The sequence below is a fragment of the Etheostoma spectabile genome, unplaced genomic scaffold (assembly GCF_008692095.1).
Source record: "Etheostoma spectabile isolate EspeVRDwgs_2016 unplaced genomic scaffold, UIUC_Espe_1.0 scaffold172, whole genome shotgun sequence".
Lineage (NCBI taxonomy): Eukaryota > Metazoa > Chordata > Actinopteri > Perciformes > Percidae > Etheostoma > Etheostoma spectabile.
In genome coordinates, this window is record NW_022605573.1 from 917,536 (window position 1) to 925,690 (window position 8,155).

At 40.3% G+C, this 8,155-nt stretch overlaps 1 long non-coding RNA gene across 1 annotated transcript in view; it reads left to right on the forward strand.

The window, feature by feature from the left end:
* Positions 1-8,155, forward strand: part of LOC116685728 (uncharacterized) — a 28,891-nt gene that overhangs the window by 14,143 nt on the left and 6,593 nt on the right. The window contains exon 3 of the long non-coding RNA XR_004331034.1: positions 2,762-2,772. This is a non-coding gene — a long non-coding RNA (uncharacterized LOC116685728). The remainder of the gene's footprint in view (positions 1-2,761; positions 2,773-8,155) is intronic.

Consider the following 8,155-nt stretch of genomic DNA (forward strand, 5'->3'; position numbering starts at 1 on the left):
CACAAACACACAAACACACACACACACACACACACACACAGACAGAACTTGTGGTTTGTCTCTCATGTCTAACATGAACACATTAAACACTTTTTGGCATACACTTAAAACATACTCCCTGTTCATTAGTGGCTGGTAGGGGACAATTATCCAACATTAGAGAGACAGAGAGAGACTCATGGATAAAAATCACCTGCAATCTAAATGTGCTGACCTCCTTTGACGATTAATGAGAAGTGCTCTCTGCACAAAGAAACAGATGTCCATGGGCGCACTACCAGGAGAGTTATTAGGATCATTAAAACCAATTAGTGCAAATGTTTAGATGAATAGTTGGCAGCCTCATCCATTTGACTAATAGCACAGAGGTAAGAGGTAAAGACGGAGAAAAGAAGAACCGCGTGGTGCTGAGTTTGGCTCTGGAAATGGAGAATCAGCGAGCACTTATGTCTGCCATAACGATAACTGATGTTAGGAAATGATTGACAATAATGGACAGGGCAGAGAGGAAGAACATCAATTTTCTTTAAATCACACTTTAAATCTATTTTTTCCCCTACGTTTCCCAACCTCTGATTGCACACAAAGTGAACAATGATGTACAAAGTACATGAATCATGGTAACAATATGGCTCTCTGTTTTATCACTGCTAGATTATTTCAGTATATGTTGTAGCCCCTCGTTTGACACACCCAAAATACTTGGCCAAAGAATGTGGTTGCATATATGCTTGTTGACCGAGTCATTAATCTGCTGCTATGGCAGCCTCCACTCTTTTGGGGATTTGTCTGGTGATGAGGTCTCAGTAAGGGTCCCAGTTTATCACCAAGGTGTGATAAAGGAACCAAAAGGAAGGGGTTGAGGTCAAGGCTCTGGGCAGGTTGGTCAAGTTCTCCCACAACAAACTGTTTAAATAGCCTATGAACGGTGTGCATGCTGGTTAATAAACCAAAGTAAGCCACAGGAACATATACCGAACAAAATCACAGATAATAGGCTTGAGGGAACATAGGCAAGGCAAGGCAGCTTTTTATCTGTGTAGCACATTTCAGCAACAATTCAAAGCGCTTTACACAAAAAGATTAAAATAATAAAAGTGACATTGCAGTATGATAAATTAAACATTAAAGAGCAGTTAAAATAGATAGCTAAAAAGATTTTAGGCTGCTAGTATGGAACAATGAACAAGCCGCTGCCCCACACACGTTATCGGGGGGCAATAAATGTGGAAACCCAAACTTTGTTGACCAATAACATTGCTCTATGCAGACAAAACCATCTCATCCATCCACCATGGGCCCTGCAGGATCATGGGACTTTGTACTCTGGTTACCCATAACCAAGAGTGGAAGTACCTCTCATTACACTACAAATATAATTGCCACTAAGAGGCTTAGTTTAATCTCGGCAATCTTTGCAAAATCCTGAACAGCTCCAACTGTTTTTTGTAGATTTTACCATAAAATCTATGTCACACTCGCATTGGAGACATCCTCAGACATATATTAATTACCTGTTCAAAATACCCCCAGACATCACATAGGGCTAAGGGAACATGGGGCTGGGGGGAAATAGGGCTGAAGTAACACAGGGCTGAAGTAACACAGGGCTAAGAAAACATAGGGCTGGGGTAACACAGGGCCAAGGGATCACTTGATTTCTTAAGTCTTAAAAAAAGCAATCATTAACAGTCTCTTTAAGAGACTTGTTAAAAATCTCAATTGACATAATATTCAGTTATTTACATATGTTTCCTTTGCTGCAGTCGTTTTAATGTTATCTGATTTAAAGACATTTCAATCAGGAGAGACTTTGTTGCAGATAAGCAAAACTTTATTAGTAAGCTACATGTGAACAATATGAAATGTACAACGTCTTTGGAGATTAGACTCCATTGTATTATCCATGTTAAACCCAGACATACCCCCCTGATGGAGTCTAGACCCTGGTGGTGGTGAAGGAGCATGAAGACCGGATCCATCGGACAGCCGGAGGAAGACCCAGGGTGCCCTGAGCGAAGATGACTGGAGGAAGAAGGGGAGGAGGAAGGCCGCACTCTTCCTGAAATGACAACCGCAGAGGACAGAACAGATTTAAAACAGGGGTGTCCCGCTGGGATTGGCTTGTGAGCACATGGCCGATAATAATTGGTTTAACTGAAAGTAGTGCCACAAAACAGCTTATCACTATAAGATAGAAGTGAAGTCTCCCTTAAAGAATTTACCCTGAGCTACATATATACCACAAACGAAACAGGAACATCGACTGTCATTTGTTATCCGGTCACTGGACTCTCTAATGCATTCCAGGCTCTATCTATGGAAACAGCCATTTTGACAAACAGCGTCCTGTTTTTTTTTCACACACTGAAAGCTTGTCAACCTTTTAGTACTGCCGGCTTCAGATGGGTGGTGTTGTCCCCGGATAGACGTCCCAGCGGGAAGGTCATGGACGGGCTGGTCCTGTCTGTGTCTCTCTCATCATTTGCTGCCCTCCACATAGTCTTCAGTACATACATTTTTCATCTTTCTCTGACTCATATCCCACCCCCTGGCTGAAGCTTTTTGTTCAAAGACGTTTCTACTCCTGTCCCTCTGGATCTCGGTCCTTTAAACAACTTTACAATCAATCGATTTTGCAGACTACATTTTTGGTATGGTGACTACATAAATCTTCAGAAAAATGTGGTGATATTTTTCTCTTGCACCCTCAGAATGTCACATATGAAACAGTGAAGTGCCCTTCTGCTCTCCTTTCAAGCATTTTCACCAGTCTTGGTGGAGTGGATCTCCATGTGAAGTTGTGGGACTGATATTTTGATAGTTTCTATGTATATATTTATTGGGGGAAAAAATGACATACACAGGTTTGAATTATATAGTCATCAGTATACACTTCACTAGATGTTTCGCTCAGTGCTTTGGTATTTTGGCCCACCAATCTCATTGGTCTCATTATGATCTTTTCCAGCAGCAGCAAGCAGCTGCTTTCAGCCCTGATGAACACACTTTACACAACCTGCCCAAAACCAGACCATAGGCGGAGAAAAGTAGCAGCTAGCTGAACTGGTGACCATAGTGCAGAATTTAACAGCTAAAGAGGTCGAGATTTTTTTCCTCTTGAGTCAGTGGTGACTAAAGAAGAGTCAATATCGACTTATATTCGTCATGTGGATACAAACTCCAAATAAACCCTTATGTTTTATGAAAATAAAATAAATAACATGAAGTATGATGAAAAAAACCTCTGGAGTACCTTTAATGCTATCATGGGCAGAAAGAGTAACCCAACTCCACCTTTCACTGAGTCAGATCAGTCTTTCAGTCTTAGAAATTGCTAATTATTTTAATGATCATTTAATTGGCAAAGTGTGTACACCAAGGCAGGAAATGCCATGTTTTGATCCATCTTATTAAGGTGTAAAAGACCAAATAATGAAAGACAAAAACTGTACTTTTGTATTGTGTAAAGTGAATATAGAAAAGGTGAAAAACTGTTTTGTTGTCTATCAAAAATGAGAACCCACCTGGCATTGACAGCTTGAATGGAAAGCTATTGAGGATGGTTGCTGACCAAAACACTACTCATATTTGCCAGATCTTTAATTTAAGCCTTGGAAGTAGCAGTGCTGCTGCTTTTGATCACAAATGATTATTGAAAAAAAGTTGTATGTTATGGTTTCGATCCATCTGCTTTATTATGGATAGAAAGTTATCTATCCTACAGAACATAAAGTTTTCTTTAATGGAAGCTTTTCTGATACAAAACATTTAGAGTGTGGAATTCCACAAGGAAGTTTGCTTTGCCCTTTTCAATTTTTTTGTTTTTATTAATGATCTTCCACTTTTTTTTTTAAAAAAGCCCATGTGTCCATGTATGCAGATGATACAACAATCTACACGTATGCACCTACAATTAATGAAATAACTGCAACACTCAACAAAGTGTTGCAGATAGCTGTGATGTGTAGCAGGAGAGGGAGGAGGACCAAAACGCAGGTTGGCAGGCGAAGCTAGGATGATTTATTGAAAAAGAACAGAACGATCCACAAGGGAACAAACTGTCCAAAACTCCAAGAGGAAAAAAAACAACAACACACAATCCACAGGGGTCCCGGGGGAAAAAGGGCAAGAACAAACAGGACAAAAAAAATGCAGAGAAGACTCACAGGTAAACAGGACACAGGAACGGGACTACTCAGCAGGACGAAGTAGTAAAAAAAAAAAAAAACAGGCAGACGAACCCAAACAATCTGACAAGTGACCAGGGAAGCACAGACATTATATACACAAGGTAACAAGAGGATAAGGTAACAATGTAACGAGAGGCAGGTGACAAGAGGGTTAGGGAAGCCGGTGGAAAACATCAGGTAATCACAAGAGCGGGAAGACACAGGCAGTAAAACTAAAGACAGGACGCGACAACAACCAGACTTTAAAATAAAACAGGAAACAGAACATACAGACACTCAGGGGGACACGAGACAGGACCAACAACACAAGACCAGGGAGGGAACACGAAGAAGGGAGAGAAAACAGGACAAAGAAAAAACAAAACCATAACCATATTACTAGAATGGGTTACCAGTAATGAATTATTCTACATTATTCTAAATTATTCTTCTCTACATGTTAAAGGCTAAAAGCATTGCATTTGGTACAAATCCTTCCTTGAGCTCTAGACCTGAATTTGATGTTGAATAATGTAGCTGTAGAAGGAAAAGTAGAGGAAACAAAGCTTATTGGCGTTACTTTAGATGTTGAACTGTTTTGGACACGGCATATGGATTCTCTTGTTCTTAAAGTGGGGAGGAATATATCAAATAGTCAAAAAAACTACATGTAGTAGAACATAAATTCATGAAAACATCATGCAAAATTTTACATATACAAAGCCTTGGCCCCAATTTCTGTAGCTTCCTTTTAAACTAAAACAGTTCATTTTATGATGTGGGGTGTGTGTATTATGTATTATTCTGAAATAGTATGATCTTATCCACTAATTTATGTTGTTTTCAGACAGAGTAAAGACAATATTCAGAGAGAGGTTTCATTTAGCCTAAAAACCTACAACCTAAAGAGCCTGGATTTCCAAAATCACCCATCAATGGTACTATTACACATCTCATAAAGAACACTTTCTCAGTATGCAGGTTGGCAGTCTGGCATTCAGTGACTCTAAGTCTTCTAACTGACCAGAGTTGAAGGAAAATATCTCAAAGAAATACAAAATGGTATAAAGCCTTCCTAAAAGGATTGGTTGTTTTTCAATGTGCACTGTTTTGCAAAGTTTGCACTTTGCACTGTATTTCATTACATGTATATAGATGATGTGTTTGTGTGTGTGTGTGTGTGTGTGTGTGTGTGTTGTGCTGTCGCCGCATCATGGGTGCGCCGTATTTCTTCCTGCTTTTTTGTACTTTGCCAATAGCACCTATGATAGGAATATGTATATGAATACAAAGATGTTCTAAGATTTATCTTTTCTATATTCAGTTCTTATATATTTAGTGTAATTGATAATAGTATATGTAGAGGGGTATGTCTAGTTATACTGCTCATGTTTTTGTATCATGTGGCGGTTTTGTCTGAAAACGTCTTATCTGTTGTAGTGTTTAATGTTACTATAAACTTTTAACTTTAAAAGTGATTAATTGAATAACCGAGAAAGTGGTTGGCAGATTATCTTATAATGAAATTAATTAGTAGTTATCAATATTTCTCTCAAGGTAATTGGAAATGAGAGATCTGGCCCATTTATCCATCCATCCATCTTCCATAGGTTAGATGTTGTGTGGTTTATGTCGGCTGCCATAGTTATCCATGTAATTGACTGCTAGCGATATTTGTGATCTTCCCTGTCATCCTCTCTCACTCTCCCTTTATGTTTCTCTCCATCTTCCCCTTGCCATCCACTCCATGAAGCGATATAAAAGGCTGAGAGCGTGGGCGTTGATCGGTGCTTCACGTTGCTGCTCGGCTGACAGGCAGGAGAGAGGAAGAAAGGAGGAGAGGAGGAGGACAGAAGGAGAGGCGATGAGATGGCGTACGAGAGAACGAGAAAGAGGAAAGCGAGCGAGCGAGGGAGGGAGGGAGGGAAGGAGCGTTTTGTGTCTGCAGCTGCTCGGCTGACAGGGAGGATGGAGAACAGAACAGAATGTGCTTTATGTGTGTTTGTGTGCATTGATTTGTTTCCATATACAGTATGTGTGTGTGTGTGTGTGTGTGTGTGTGTGTGTGTGTGTGTGTGTGTGTGTGTGTGTGTGTGTGTGTGTGTGAGTTACGTAGGCATGAGCTTCTGATTGCATTTGTATGGCTGCATGTGAAGAAAGGAAACTCTGCAGTGAGATGAAGAGCTTTGTTTTGGTAGTGAGATTGAGGTAGCATTGACCTAAATACTGCAAGCATCTTTCCCACAGAGGAAATGAGGCTCTTAAGCCCAATGATCTGCAGCAATGGGAGAAAAATGAATGAGTCGAGAGAATAATACCGGAAAGATTTAATGAATTACTGTATGTATATATAATAATTGCATATGTTCTGCCACTTGAACACATTGCTCCCGGGGAGTAAACGAGCTACAAGAGAAGGAAGGTTGATCCAAGTGCACTGCAGGTGATTTACTTTAACATTATTTGTATTGTGAGACTGCATTAAAAGACACAGAATAACAATGGATACATAACAAGTATTGCGTATGCCATTGCTGACCCGTAAAAAACATGTTTTTGTTGTGCAAGTGAAAGAAAAACTCTCCTGTGATTAAATGAACCACTTGAAAAAACATTAGATTAGGTGAAAAATGCTTTGTCTAAGACAAGACTGCATTATTAACTGGGCAAACGGGGTACGTTTCCCAGACCCTCAGAGGCAAAAGTTTCACGTTCACTGCATGTCAATTGTTTTAGTGTTTAGATTTTATGCACATTTGTCAGGGAATTTGCATAACAAGATTTAGTTTATCTTGTGGACCAATTCAATTTAATTACATTTCAATCAGGAGCGACATGTTGGCAGATATGCAAATGAGGTTTATTGTACAGCTCAAAAAAATGTCCAAAGTCTTTGCCGATTGGAATCCATTGCTATACGAATCTTTCGTATATCTATATATAGGGGTAAAGAACCATTAGACCCCCCCCCCCCCGATAGAATCTAGACACCAGTGGTGACGAAGGAGCCCGAAGACCAGACCGAAGGAGGCTCCGGACCGGTCAGCTGGAGTAGAGGACTGGAGGTGGAAGGGGGGGTGGAGGGTTGCACTCTTTGCCTGCAATGACAGCTGATAGCAAAGGGAGAAACAGGTTTAAAGCAGGGTTGTGACTCTGTGATTGGCCCTTGCCATTGTGTAACGATTCTGATTGGTTTAGCAGGAAGGTGAACAACAGCTGATTCGAGTTAGGTAGAGCATTGATTAAGAGGGAGGTCAGGAGAGACTGGTTGCAGATATGTGACATTTATACACACCATGATAATATATACATTCAATGACAGATGATTTGATTTAAGAGTGCATCAATTAATGGTTAGGTCTTCCTTAAAGAAATCACACTGAGCTACATTTCATCCATAGTGTCAACATAACAGGAGTTACCTCAGGACATTTTACAGACAGAGTAGGTCTACAGTCTACCACACTATAATTTAAAGAGGCAGCCATCTGCCCTGACCGGGAGAGAGTAGTCTATATCCCCGATGTTTCACTTCCGGGATTGCTCCAGTGCCGCAGGAAATTGCAGGATGCATTTATTTTTGCCGATTTTTTGTCCGTTTCCTTCCACATTCTACGTGTCGGCGTTGTAACCTCCGGTGGATTTCTGAGGACTATGGTTAACTGCTCGTCAGTTCTCTGCGACTTACAATTGCTATATGTGTCAGAAGTTGCACTGGAGCAACTAGGGGTTAAGTGTCTTGCTCAGGCACATTGGTTGATGTATCACTGTGGGAATTGAACCCTGGTATCCAACACCAAAGGCATGTGTCCTATCTATTGCACCATCACAACCTAACAGTAATATATACAATTCTAATTTGATGCTATTTTAATGCAAAGTGAATAAATGCTGCAGGGTGCAAACATAATGAACCCAAACAAATGGAGACCGAATGATTTGTGTGTGTGTGTGTGTTTATGTGTGTGTGTGTGTGTGTGTGT